The sequence below is a fragment of the Schistocerca serialis genome, chromosome 10 (assembly GCF_023864345.2).
Source record: "Schistocerca serialis cubense isolate TAMUIC-IGC-003099 chromosome 10, iqSchSeri2.2, whole genome shotgun sequence".
In the NCBI taxonomy this organism is placed as follows: domain Eukaryota; kingdom Metazoa; phylum Arthropoda; class Insecta; order Orthoptera; family Acrididae; genus Schistocerca; species Schistocerca serialis.
The window spans coordinates 169,209,418-169,224,648 of NC_064647.1; the positions used below are offsets into that span (position 1 = coordinate 169,209,418).

At 43.6% G+C, this 15,231-nt stretch overlaps 1 protein-coding gene across 1 annotated transcript in view; it reads left to right on the top strand.

Annotated features, from left to right (window-relative positions):
- Positions 1 to 927: 927 nt before the first annotated feature.
- Positions 928 to 15,231, top strand: part of LOC126424963 (uncharacterized) — a 50,867-nt gene continuing 36,563 nt past the window's right edge. Inside the window, exon 1 of the mRNA XM_050087836.1 lies at positions 928 to 1,536. The gene's annotated coding sequence lies outside the window, so the exon portion shown is untranslated. The remainder of the gene's footprint in view (positions 1,537 to 15,231) is intronic.

Consider the following 15,231-nt stretch of genomic DNA (forward strand, 5'->3'; position numbering starts at 1 on the left):
CAACCTGGGAATGTTTATTTCCCACGCACTGGAGTAAAACTTCATAAATAAATTTGTGGAGCCGAACACTGAAAATTTTTAATAAGTCTTACTATTAACATGTTTCAGTTTTCTATCATCAGAATAAGTACAACATTTTCACAAATGTGCCTCTACTTTTTGAATTCCCCTCGTATTTCTGTATCCGTATGTAGATGAATTTGTAAATAAGCTTTGCCCATAATGTACTTTTAAAGATATAACACAGGATGACTTTTCTGATACTGCATACGCGTCAGTAGTGAGTTTCGGCATTAACATCTATTTATAAATAGCTGTTTAACCATGCGTAACGCCACGGCCCAAGCTAGTAACATATATAATTCTACTAACCCCCTAAGACACCCCCCCCCCCCCTGGTAAAAGCACAAATCGCACCCTGGTTTCTATTATTTAGTTTGTGATACACGTTTATTACTGAATTAACAAAATTGTATCGTTTACATTGAAGGCTAGCTATTCGGAATATTACATTAAAAACTATTTTTAATCAGAAGAAACGCGGAATTTCGCCTTTACGAGATTTTATTTTAAACAAAAACTTTGAAACAACCAATCTGATGACGTTACATGCGTATATGGTGCAATTAGCAATTGTAATACACGCAGCGCTATAGCACACTGGCAATGTTTTGATCAGAGTGTCATGGCAGCGAGCCACGCCCCCATGGCTTCAAAACGTAGTACGGCTGGGATACGTAGCGCCATCTCCCCTTATTCTTACTTCCATGTATTATACTGCCTGCGTAAAACTAATAAACGTTTTGTCAAACTTAACTATGCTTGCCAAATATTTGACCGTGAACGGAGATGTTTCATGTGCTTGTCAAGCATAGAGCATGTTTGATGTGTAAAGTTTGACAAGATGGCGGACGTTGTTTATGTTGGTTCGTCGCATATATGCGGTGAAAAGTTATTTTACTACAATGTATGTAACTGTATCGTGGGTATCCAAAACCATGAAAACAACGATCAAGGCCAAAAACAACACAGCAATGACAGTTACCAAAATGGCTGAGGTATCAGATATTTCCCAGCAATATTTTACGCTGGGAGGGGTTATGAACAAAATCACTGTTGACGCATAACATAAACTAGATTGCAATGAAATTAAAGAAATCGAATCGGAATTCTCCGGTTCTTCTGTGGATGATGCGTGGTATATGTTCCTACTTTATGGTATTTTGATTAACTGTCATTAGAGGGAAAAGTAGAAAACCTTAAATTTTGGCATACATCCCTCTTTTTCAATTTGAGAGCCAAGTAACTAGCCAAGTCCCCCATTAAACGTTTCACTGCCCATCCGCAGAAAGTTGATGTAATGACAAAGTTCTGAGAGTAAAATTTCCATTAACAGGTTTTCGTGTGTATATTTCTCTCATATTTTAAACTATTCCCTGGACCAACATCTTGTTTTCGATTTCCTCTTCTTACTTACCCAAAAGTCAATGCCAGGACGGATAAGTACCTGAAAGGAGGACCAATTACGTTTATTAGGTATGTACAACTTACGTCTACCTGCATGTGTCATATTGATGTGAGGCACTTCATATAGTGAAGAATATCGAGACATGACACTGTATGATCTTATATTGTAGAGCTAATTTTTGCGATTTTTGAGCTAGATAAATCTAAAGTATGTTTGAGTAAAATGTGAGTTTATATATACACATTAGTACTATATTCATCTGCAGCGAAAAGTTATACATAAAGTCAGATTAACATGTTCTGTTTCATTCAGTTTCTTAAACTCGTGTGTATCTAAGTACTACTATTTGAGTCAGTTTCGTACATTGTGATTTTCTATTTTTGTTTCCCAAAAGATGAATAAAGATTCAAAATATGGCTCCAGAAAATAACAAGCAATGTCGTTCCTACAAAATATTTGCAAGTGTGCTCTGAACACTTTGCAGATGACTGGTTTGATAGGGAGAGGTTCGGAAATGCGTACTTAGTCTGATACTGTGCGAACAATTTTTGATTTCCCACAGCATCTGTTGCCGAAAGTGACATCAAGAAAATCACCAACAAAAAGAAATTCATTAAGAGCCAATATGTGTTGATTTTACCATACTAGTAGGCCCTACTCGTGGAAGAGAGGAGATTGCTGAGATATGGTTTAGCCACAAGGCAAATGTCCTGTGTTCAAGTCTTGGTATGGCACAGTTTTAATAACCCAGAAAATTTCATACCAGCCCAAACACCACTGCAGAGTGGAAACATCCCCCAGGCTGTGGCAAAATCATATCTCCACAGTATCTTCTCTTACAGTAGTGCTGGTCTTGAAAGTTTCTCAGGAGAGCTTCTGTGAAGTTCAGAAGGTAGGAGATAGGGTACTGATGGAAGTAAACCTGTGAGGAAGGTTGGTGTGTATTGCTTGGGTAGCACTTGCCTGCGAAAGGCAATGGTTCTGAGTTAGTGTGTCGATCTGGAACACAGCTTTAAATTGCGTGTTTGTTTCAAAATTGTGCTACTTCTTTACTTGTACAGTAGCGTATTTTCTCTCGTATGAAATCAGATTTTCAAAAGATGATTGAAAAGCACTGTGTCCCTTGAGGAGAAAAAGTACTGGTGATTATGTAAATGGAGTATTTTCAAGAATGTCGCTTTCAACCGTTCATCTTAGGGAAATTTCTGTGCCACCTAATTTTTCTGCTAACCCAAAATGTTTGAAAACTGTACAGTAATTCATGGATTCCAAGTTCATGTTTCTGTACAAAATATATGTACCACAAGTAATCGATAAGCATTGAATGATCTATTTCCTCAATATTCATGTGCTGAAGTCATATACTCATTTTTAATTTAAGTTCTAAAATATAAATAAGATGCTATGTAGCTTTAAAATTCCAGTTATTTCCATAAACATTGGTATTTGCAGAAGCATGTTCAACAGTAATGTTACTTAAATATGCATGTTACTTTATTCAGTGTGTTGTGTTGTATTTTATCACACTCTTTTGTTAATTTATGGGTAATTAAGCCCGCCCAGTTAGCAGTGTGGTCTAATGCATTGCTTTCTGGGCAGGAAGCTGCCCAGCAGATTAGTGTTGAGGTCCAGTGAGCTGGCCAGCCTATGGATGAAGGTGGTTTTCCATCTGCCTCGGTGAATGCGGGCTGGTTCCTCTTATTCCGCCTCAGTTTCACTATGTCAGCGATTGCTGTGCAAATACTGTCTCCATGTATGTGTACACCATAATTACTCTACCACGCAAACCTTGGGGTAACACTCGTCTGGTGTGAGACATCCCCGGGGGGGGGGGGGATTCACTGGGGGGCCGAACTGCACAATAACCCTGGGTTTGGTGTGGGGCAGCAGTGGTGTGAGTGGACTGCTGTAGCCTGTTGTGGGGTTGTGTAGCACTGCGAGCTACAGCGGGGACAGAGCCTCCCTGTCGTTTCTAGGTCCCCAGTTCCGTACAATAAAATACAATAGGTAATTATGTTTCAGTAGTAAATGATTATATCATAAATTTTGTTTAAGTTTGTTGATTTTGGGAGCATTCAGAAATCCATTCAGGTCTTTTGAATAAATGAATTTCAATCTCCACCCCCGTGAGCTCCTGGGTCAATTCTAGCATCGGATTCCACGTCCACCCATCAGCGTTGACCAGTGACGCTGCATGTGGTGTCATTTGTTTTTGATGCAAAGGACAGTGGCCTGTTATTAAATATTATCTGTGGTTTTATTAATATCTGATGTAAACTACGCTGTTTCTTGCAGATATGTTGTTATTTGCAAAGATGTGGTTAGACAGGAACCTAATAGGACAGCTTAAAACATAAAACACTGCAAGTTAAAACATTAGCAGTCATAAGGAATTGAGAAAGTTCCAATTCCACCCATCTACTTTTACCCATGATGTCATATTTTGAGTAAACTGCGTGGTTTACAAGAGTTACTTAAGACGACAACAAATAACATGTAATACAATTACATCCTTTAAGGTGAAGATCACATACTTAAAAATGACGCGAAATATTAAAAGCAGCCAATGAATGGAAATTAATGGGACAACTGCTGGAATTATGGGGTTATGGGCAGGGATGACCTAAACAAGATAAAACTGTAATCATTTCAAAGCTGCCAGAAAATCCAACAAAAATGCACATTTATTCCTATGGAATAAATTGAACAAAAAATACAGAAAAAACCAAATTGAAGTTGAATAATTTATTTGACCACCAAATGTGCAGTCCTCCATGTGTTGCAGGTGGTAAATGCGTAATGAATTACCGGAAATGGAACATGGCGAGATGCGTTGACTTTGTCAACTCTCAACTAAATTGTCACGTACCAATGTGACCTCGGCCTCAGTCTTTGCTACAGTGTAGACTGTCATGACATAGTTTTTCTCCATATCGAATACAAATGCAGTCAGCCACACCCTGTCATGCATCATGAAGTTACCGACTGCAGTACACAATGGAAGACAGGTACACTGTAACAACATTTAGACTGTGTATAGGTCAGATGAGGACAGTGATACCAGAACCCCTCTTCCCTCACTCAAAAAGATGTGTGTGAAATAGAAAGCATAGTTAACAAGTATCATAGTTTACACTAGTTACTAAGATGAATGTAGGTTGTCAAGAGTCAAAGCAGATGTATGGAATCTGACTGTTCACGTGACTCCAATCACATTTGTAATCTTAGTTCTCACAAAAAAATATTTTGCTGTTTTTTTGCAAATGTGGTATGATTTCCATGGATTTGGTTGGGCATGCACTGAAGTGTACAGCCCAGGTCAATTCTAGTTCACCTTTACCATACTTTTTTCCATCAGTAAGTGCATATTGTTATTTCTTTTGAGATTTTTTTTTTTTTTGTTTCAGGTCTCAGTACTTGAGCTTATAGGTCAAGTCAAATTGTTGATTATGTCATCTGTTATGTTTCGTGTTTAAGTAGCACATAGAGTGAAATGAAAAAGTGCAATCCCTTACAAAATAACAATTTACAACCTTTGTAAATAACAGATTTCAGCTATCAGTCGTCCTTTGGAATATTTATTGGCAGATCTAGATTTTGCCTTGCAACTTGCCATTCTCAATGCTACGAATACAACAGGTACATAGTTAGATGATGTCATAAAAAAGTTGCAATTAATGGCTTAACTCATATGGTTTGTATATTACATACCATAATCCTTTTTTTGGTCAATGCATGTAATGCCTGTTGGTCTGGCCTTGTACACAGTTCATGGAATACTAATATTTGCAGAAGGCAGACTGTGTGGAGAACACCATCTATGTGAACTACATATAAACCTCAATGGAAGTAAAATTCTTACATTATCGTCAGACTTATTTCATCTTTATCGTCAAGTAATAAAAGCACATTTGCTTAAGACAAAACATAAAGTGCCGACTTTGACATCCAATGGGAGGTTGCTGCATAAGTGTGAGAGGGCAGGTTCCTCAACCTCCTGGAAGAGCTCGAAATCTTCTGCCATTACAAAAATACCGACAGCAACCTGATTAATGATCAGGTAGTTGTGAAAAATGCTCGGTTCTGGGAATTGTTCGAGGACTTGTTGATGGGAACCGGTATAGGGTTTGACCCAGGGGGAACGAGGTAAGCACCTACCATCTTACCAATATGTAGCAACCATTTGCAGTATACTATATGAGTACGATGGGTATAATTCTGAACCAGTAGAACTTCTTCCATGATATGTTAAGTCAAATGCATAAACAGTATTATTAACAGCAACTCCATATATTGGCTGTTTTACATTTACAACGAAAATCAGCTTTAAGAAAGAAAGACGTTGGCACTCTCTGTATCTATAGCGGAATAGTCAAATTGCAATAACCATGCATCTAACTGATGTTTGACGCTGTCTATGAACTATTTAGTAAATATGACTAACTATATACTTATTAGATTTTAATAAAGGGAGATATAATATAAAAATAAATATATCTAAGCCATATCAACCAGTAGATGTATGCAGCATGATTCCTCCGATGGTTTTTTAAAAAATTAAAGAAGTTTTACCCACCTTACATAATTTAAATGTTTCAATAATAATAATAATAATAATAATAACAATAACAGACTCACAAGGAGTGAACATGGTAATTTTATTACTTGACGATAAAGATGAAATAAGTCGGATGACAATGTAAGAATTTTACTTATGTTCCATTTCATGTAATTAAATTTGAAGTGGTTTACTTTAATTGAGGTTTATATGTAGTTCACATAAATGGTGCCATATAACCAGCCGATGTGTTCTCCACACAGCCCGCCTTCTGCAAAAATTAGTATTCCATGAACTGTGTACAAAGCCAGACTAACAGGCATTACGTGCATTGACCAAAGGAGGATTGTGGTATGTAATATACAAACCATATGAGTTAAGCCATTAATTGCAACTTTTGTATGACATTATCTATGTATGTAGCTGTTGTATTCTTAGCGTTGAGAATGGCTGGTTGCTAACCAAAATCTAGATCTGCCAATAAATATTCCAAAGGACGACTGATAGCTGAAATCTGTTATTTACAAATCAAAACAATGATCACTGCGTGCAACAGCCTCTGAATGGAGGGTAACCTGATGAATTTACAACCTGTAAAAACCACATAACATAATGGAACATGGAATCAACAATTAAAATTGACCTATACAGCTTAGTTACAAATGCTGACTCCAAAATTTTAAATCTTAAAAGAAAGCACGTCACAGACCTATCACAAAAACACAAAAAAATAACAAACCTTGGAATCGACGACTAGAATTTACCTATGTGGGTGAATTATAAGTATCAGTTCCAAGGTTTGTTACTTTCTACATTTTGTTTTGGATGTGTGCACTGTTATTTTTTAGGAATTTCATTTGTCTATACTACTGTGAAAAATGAAGTACTTTGTAATCGATAAGCAGATACGACCTATGTAGGTGACGTCTGCTTGGCAATTCAAGGTCTTGGCAAACAAGGTGTTATATTTGCAGTTTTGCAATATGTATCCCCAGCTTCTTCAGCATTTCTGTTTTCTGTTGTTGCTATCCTAGGAATCAGTAAATAAAATTGACATATGTGTCAACTTAGTTGTCGATTTCGAGGTGTGTTATTTATCACATTTCTGCAACAGAACTGAAAATGACACCAAACAATTACATCTTTAACGAATAGCAGTCCACACCTAAAGAAAATGAGACATTGTGATGAAACACCGAATCAACAAGTACAATGATACTATATATTAAAATTCTCAAAGACTGAACAGTCTAGTTACCAATTCCAAAATTTTCTATTTTTCATGAATTTCTGTGTAGTGCCTCTTCCTTTAGGTTTTCTATGTTGCTGTTTTCTCCTTACTACCTATTTATGTCCTTTACACATTTTCTTTATATTACTGTTTATTTTATTGTGTGTTTGTTGTGCTCGAGTTTAGTTTGCCCTTGTCCTAAATGCCAACTTTCATGTGATTGTCCCCTTAGATTCAGTATTTTTTATTAAGAATTACTGGTATTCCATATATTACTAGTTGATGCGTGGTATTGTGGTAGACTTCAAAGATTGTCTGTAGTTCTTTCACTTATATGATGATTTATTTCATGCCTTCTGTTTTTTTTCTGTTACTTTCTTTTTACCCCCAAATTCTTTGCAGTGTAATTTGTGGCTGTGTAATTACTCGTGTGAACTGTGGCTGTATTTTATCATACACTGATCAGCCGGAACATTATGACCACTGACCTACTATCGATATAAACTCATGCAGGCCATAGCAGTGTCACATGGCTAGGAATGACTGCTAGTCAAGACACACAAGCTGTGCATGCAATATCAGTGTTGAGTGTGCAGCCCGTGTAGAATGGGGAAGATGCATGACCTATTGGACCAAGGGTAGATTGTAATGGCTCGGAGGCTTGGCACGAGCATTTTGGAAATTGCACGACTTGTCAGGTGTTCGAGGACTGTCTTCAATACATGGCGAAACCAAGGTGAAAACCCCCTGCGGATCCGGGGGTTAGAATAGACCTGAGGTATTCCTGCCTGTCGTACTAGGTGACTAAAAGGAGTATCGCACATTGCGTTCTTTATGTGATGGGCCCCTGTAGGGTTTGACCGCCATTCTTCAAAATTTTCCCGAAGAGCAAGCTAATTGGGGAAGGGAGCCGTACAAGGTGCATCATGTCCATCGAGCATTGAGATCTTTAGCCCACTTTCTCGTTGCATTGTAGTCCTGCCCATTCTTCACATTTTGGGTGAGGACACCTTCCTGGGTGTGTTTTCCACCATGCACTACGCAGTGTCGATTTCTGCTTTGACGATGACCATGGACTTCTTTGCACCTGATATCCAGCATGGTAGCCAGTCCGTTGTGGTGGGGCTGCCATGTACCCTGTTGGTTGTAGCCCCCTGACCACACAGGGATCACTCTGCTGATGCTTTCACCATTAACTCCCCACGTATGCCAAGGGGTAGGTGCCTATCCCCCTGAGGCATTGGGACTCCCGGCAATGGCCAGGTGGCCTTTGCTGTGGCTGGGTGGCGCCCGTGGTGAGGGCCCCTGGTCGGAGTGGGTACATCAGGGCTGATGATGCGCGATGAAGTGTAGTCCATCGTCTCTTGCTGGTGGTGAAACACCAGCAGTCTCTAATCAACCATGAGCTCAGTTCAACACACAGAAGTATGACCCCAAATTGTTCCCCTCCCTGGCCATGCCATGGGAGGAACGTCAGGCTGAGGATGGCAGCAGATCTTATTCACCCCAGTACCTTGTATGTTCGAGAGCTGATGGGGAATCTTTCATGACAATGAAGCCTCTGTTTTTTGTTGAGAATTTAGAGGACAAGTTCGGGAAGGTGGAGGGCTTGTCCAAAATGAGATCTGGGTCAGTCTTGATCAAAACAGCAGCCTCTGCCCAGTCATCGGAGTTACTCGCTTGTGGCAAGCTGGGGGATGTTTCTGTAACAATCATGCCCCATAAGAGCTTAAATATGGTCCAGGCTGTCATATTTCAGAGAGACCTTCTTTTGCAGTCCAACGATGAGCTGCACATAAATTTAGAGCGGTGAGGTGTACATTTCGTCTGGTGTGTCCACCGGGATACGAAGGATAATCAGGTTGCCACCGGTGCCTTCATCTAGGCTTTTGAGGGTGATACATTGCCCGAGAAGATCAAGGTGATGGTCTACTGGTGTGGTGTAAAGCCCTATATCCCTCCCCCCCCCCCCCCCCCCCATGCGGTGCTTTAAGTGCTGGAAGTTCAGTCAAATGTCTTCCCGCTGTACTTCCAGCGTCTCGTGCCGAGATTGTGGACACCCATCACACCCCAATACTCCATGTGCCCCACCTCCCATCTGTGTCAATTGCAGAGAGCACCATTCGCCTTGCTCGCCTGGCTGCAGGAAAATGATGGAGTACAAGACCCTGGACCAACTGTCTTACACTGAGGCTAAGAGAAAATTTGAACACCTGTATCCTGTGCGTATGACATCGTCTTACACAGCCGCTACAACAGTTTTGGCACCATCAGCTCCGCCAACCCAGGTCACCTCCCAGAGCCGGAAGACTACACCTGCACCCTTGATGGTGGGGGGCATTTCCCTCCCTGTTGCTCCTGCACCACTTACTTCACCCCCCCCCCCCCCCCAACCATCGAGGACGTCCGTCCCCACTTCTAATCTGGAGAAGCGTAAGTCTTCTTCATCTTCTCTCGCTAGGAAGGGGTCCCTTGGGTCACTCCCTTCCCAGGTTTCTTCTAGTGGGAAAGACGACACCTGCCAGTCACTGAAGGGCCCAAAAGCAGCTGGTCGTAAGGCTTCATGGTCATCCTCAGTCCTGGAGACTGAGCCAGTGAAGTCCTCCTAGCCAGGGAAACCCGAGGAGCAGTGAGAGAAATCCAAAAAGAAAACCCCTAAGACCAAAGAAATTGCGGTGGCACCCACACCACCGCTACCTACAAGCTCTGTGGCTGAAGATGGGGTGGAGATTTTGGTGTCCGCTGAGGATCTAGATCTCACCAGACCCTCAGAGACAATGGACATAGACTGCTCAGGCAATAAATCAGTAGCAGCAGGTGACTCTGAGGCGTAAACTGCCTCATTGAATGTTCCATGCCTTCCCAGTCTCATGATGTCATCCTTCCGTGGAATTGCGGTGGTTTTTTCCACCACCTGGCTGAGCTACGGCAACTGTTAAGCTTTACACCTACTATCTGCATTGCCCCCCAGGAAACCTGGTTCCCAGCAATGCAGACCCCTGCCCTCTGCGGCTATAAGGGATGTTACAGGAACTGTAGCGACAATAATTGAGTGTCAGATGGAGTTTGCATTTGTGTCCTAAACTTGGTCTGTAGTGAACATGTGCCTATTCAAACCCCTCTTGAATCTGTGGCTGGCAGAATAAGGGCGACGCAGGAAATAGCTGTCTGCAGTGTATATCTTCCTCCAGATGGTGCAGTACCCCTGAATGTATTAGCTGCACTGATTGATCAACTCCCTAAACCTTTCCTACTTCTCGGAGATTTTAATGCCCATAACCCCTTGTGGGGTGGTACCATGCTTACTGGCAGAGACGGAGATGGCGAAACTTTACTGACGCAATTCGACCTCTGCCTCTTAAATACTGGAGCCACCACACATTTCAGTGTGGCTCATGGTAGTAACTCAGCCATTGATTTATCAAAATGCAGCCTAGGACTTCTCCCATATATTCACTGGAGAGCACATGATGACCTGTGTGGTAGTGACCACTTCCCCATCTTTCTGTCACTGCCCCAGTGTCAAGCACGCGGATGCCTGCCCAGATGGGCTTTGAACAAGGCGAACTTTCACCTCTGCTGTCACCGCTGAATCTCCCCCCACATGGGAACATCGATGTGATGGTTGAGCAGGTGACTAGCACAATTGTTTCTGCAGCAGAAAACGCGATTCCTCGCTCTTTAGGCTGCCCAAGGTGTAAGGCAGTCCCTTGGTGGTCACCAGAAGTCGCTGAAGCAACTAAGGAGCATCGGCAACCTCTACAGTGGCATAAGTGGCACCCTTCCCTGAAGCACCCCATAGCTTTTAAATGTCTCCGTGCCTGTGTTCGCTACCTTATCCAAACAATGGAAGGAGTAGTGTTGGGAGACATACGTCTCCACCATTGGGTGTCACATATCACCTTCCCAAGTCTGGACGTAGATCAGAAGTCTTTTTGGGTACCAGACCGCAACAGGTATCCCCAGTGTTACCATAAATGGTGAGTTATGTACAGATACAAAAGCGATTGCTGAGCACTTTGCTCGAGCCTCTGTGTCGGAGAATTACGCCCCAGCCTTTCCCACACTCAAGCGGCGGCTGGAAGGGAATGTCCTCTCATTCACTATACGCTGCACTGAACCCTATAGTGCCCCATTTACAGAGTATGAGCTACTCAGTGACCTTGCACATTGCCCCGACACAGCTCCTGGTCCTGATTGCATCCACAGCCAGATGATTAAACATTTCTCATCTGACTACAAGCGACATCTTATCGTCATCTTCAACTGGCTCTGGTGCTATGGCGTCTTTCTGTCACAATGTCGGGAGAGCACCATCATTCCGGTGCTCAAACCTGGTAAAAACCCACTTGATGTGGATAGCTATTGGCTTATCAGCCTCACCAAAGTTCTTTGTAAGCTGTTGGAACGTATGGTATGTCGGTGGTTGGGTTGGGTCCTAGAGTTGCGTGACTTGCTTGCTCCATGTCGGGGTGGCTTTCGCCAGGGTCACTCTACCACTGATAATCTTGTGTCCATAGAGTCATCTGAACAGCCTTTTCCAGATGGCAACACCTGATTGCCGTCTTTTTGACTTTACATAAAGCATACGACACGACTTGGCGACATCATCTCCTTGCCACATTGTTTGAGTCGGGTCTCCGGGGACCACTCCCAATTTTTATCCAAAACTTCCTGTCTCTCCGTACTTTCCATGTCCATGTTGGTGACTCCCATAGTTCCATCCATATTCAGGAGAATGGAGTCCTGCAGGGCTCTGTATTGAGTGTGTGTCTAGTTTTAGTGGCCATTAACGGTCTAGCACCAGCTGTCGGGCCATCCGTCCCACCTTGTGTGTATGCAGATGACTTCTGAATTTCGTACTGCTGCTCCAGTACTGTTGTTGCCAAGCGGCGCCTCCAGGGAGCCATCCACAAGATGCAGTCATGGGCTCTAGCCCATGGTTTCCAGTTTTCAGGCACAAAGTTGTGTGTCGTGCACTTCTTTCAGTGTCGTATCGTTCATCTGGAACCTGCACTTTACCTTAATGATGATCCATTCACTATAGTGGAGACATATCAATTCCTAGCACTGGTTTTTGGCGCTCGATTGACTTGGCTCCCTCATCTTCGTCAGCTTAAGCAGAAATGCTGGCAGCACCTCAATGCCCTCTGTTGCCTGAGCAACACCAATTGGGGTGCAGATCGCTCTACGCTGCTGCAGCTCTACAGAGCCCTTGTCCAATCCTGAATTGACTATGGAAGTGCGGTTTATGGTTCGGCAGCACCTTCAGCGTTTCATTTACTCGACCCTGTGCACCACTGTGGGGTTCAATTAGCGACAGAAGCTTTTAGGACGAGTCCGGTGACCAGCATCCTTGTGGAGGCTGGTGTCCCTCCACTGCAGATCAGACGTACCAACTGCTCACCAGTTATGCAGCACACATTCATAGTTCCCCCTGAGCATCCGAATTACCGTCTCCTTTTCCCGCCCTTGGCAGTCCATCTCCCGCATCGGCAGTCCAGATCGAGGCTAACAGTTGCAGTTCGCGTGCGGTCCCTTCTCTCCGAACTGGAGTCCTTCCCTTTACCACCTCTACTTGCAGTCTGTTCACATATGCCTCCATGGTGTACACCTCGGCCACAGCTTCGTCTGGACCTTTTGCATGGCCCTAAGGACTCCTTTAACCCCGCTGCTCTCCGCTGTCACTTCCTCTCGATTTTTGACGTGTTCCGGGACTCTGAAGTGGTTTACACTGATGGCTCAATGGCTGAGGTCATCTAGGCTTCACATATGTTCATGGAGGACATACTGAGCAGCACTTCTTGCCAGTTGGCTGCAGTGTTTTCACTGCAGAGTTGGCAGCCATATCTTGTACTCTTGAGTACATCTGCTCATGCTCTGGCTAGGCATTTCTCCTGTGTACTGACTCATTGAGCAGCCTACAAGCTATCACCCAGTGCTACCCTCTCCACCCTCTGGTACCGTCCATTCAGGAGTTCATCTATGCCCTGGAACAGTCCCGCCGTTCCGTGTTGTTTGTGTGGACCCCAGGACATGTCGGAATCCCTTGCAATGAATTTGCCGACAGGCTGGCCAAACGGGCGATGCGGAAACTGCTTCTGGAGATACGCATCTCTGTGGTGTCACCGCCAGACACCACACTTGCTAGGTGGTAGCCTTTAAATCGGCCGCGCTCCATTAGTATACGCCGGACCCGCGTGTCGCCACTGTCGGTAATTGCAGACCGAGCGCCACCACACGGCAGGTCTAGAGAGACGTCCTGGCACTCGCCCCAGTTGTACAGCCGACTTTGCAAGGAAAGGTTCACTGACAAATACGCTCTCATTTGCCGAGACGATAGTTAGCATAGCCTTCAGCTACATTTGCTACGACCTAGCAAGGCGCCGTATTCAATTGATAATTAATATTATGAAGCATGTACCATAACGAGAGATGTTCTACAATTGTGGATTAAAGTTAAGTATTACATCATCTACGTACTTTATTTACAATTCTCAAGATACTGTCCTGTTCCAGACCTCACGCCAGTCAGCGTGTAATTAAACGCGTGCGTTTCGGCCTCCTCTAGAAACACAGTGTTGGCTCTTCTGCCAACACTTCAATCTCAGTGTTGCTGTGGCTCCCAAATGACAGTCGTCCACCTCTTGCTGGACTGCCCACTTTTAGCCACTCTGCAGCAGGCTTTTAGCTTTCCCAGCACCCTGCCTCCAGTGTTGGGTGACAATGCCTCCACAACAGCTTTAGTTTTACATTTTATCTGTGACAGTGGGTCTTATACTTCTATGTAGGTTTTAGTGCATGTCCTTTGTCCCTCTGTGTCCTCCACCCTAGTGCTTTTAGGGTGGAGGTTTTAATGTGTTGCAGAGTGGCAGGCTTTCCCTTTTTATTCTCGTGGTTGGCCAGCCACTGTAATTTGCCATCATGTTTTACTCTCTTCTGTTTCTGTTGTCTTCCTGTCCTCTTTTGTTCCTTTTAGTGTTCGTTGCCTTCCCTTTATTCTTGTGGCTTTTCCTTTCTTTCCGTTTTGTGTTATATGTTTCGTCCGTTTTATTCTCACACTTGTGGCATTGTTTTATTGGGAACAAGGGTCCGATGACCTCGTAGTTTGATCTCTTCTCCCGCCTTTAAACCAACCACCCGACCAAGGTGAAACCACATCTGACAATCGTGGGATTGGGGGCCACAACGCATTACAGCTTTAGCATATTGTAGTCTGGGCAGACTGGTGAAACAGGGCAGGTGCTGAACTTTAATGCTGTACAGAGTAGAAGTGTATCTGAACACACAGTGCACTGAACATTCCTAATGATGGACCTCCACAGCCAATGACCAATACATATGCCAGTGTTAACAACACCACTATGATAACTACGACTGAAATGGGAATGTGACCATTGACATTGGACAGTGCGTTGCATGCTCTGATGAATCCTGATATCTTCTTCGTTGTGCCGATGGCGGGGCACAAATCTCTTGTCTTCCAGGAAAATAGCTCTTTGACACCTGTACTGCAGGATGGAGACAAGCTGGCAGCGGCTCCATTATGCTCTGGGGAACATTCACACGGTTATCCAGGGGTCCAATAGAGGATGAGCAAGCCACCATGATGGCCAAGGAGTATCGTACACTGGTTGCAGACCGTGGTCACACCTCATGTTTCTTGATGGCACTGGTAGTTTTCAGCAAGATAAAACACACCATGTCACAAGGCTGGGAGTGTGATGGAATCATTCAAGGAACACATTAGTGAGTTCCAGTTGATGTGCTGCCTCTCCCCCCCCCCCCCCCCCCCCCTCCCCCACTTGCCAGATCTGAACCCAGTCAAACACATCTGGGATGTCACTGAACGGGCAACAAAGCTCATCACCTCCCCCCCCCCCCCCCCCCCCCCCTGGAATTTATGGGAATTAGGTGGGTGTGTGTGTGTGTGTGTGTGTGCGCGCGCGCGTGTGCATGCGTATGCACGCGCGC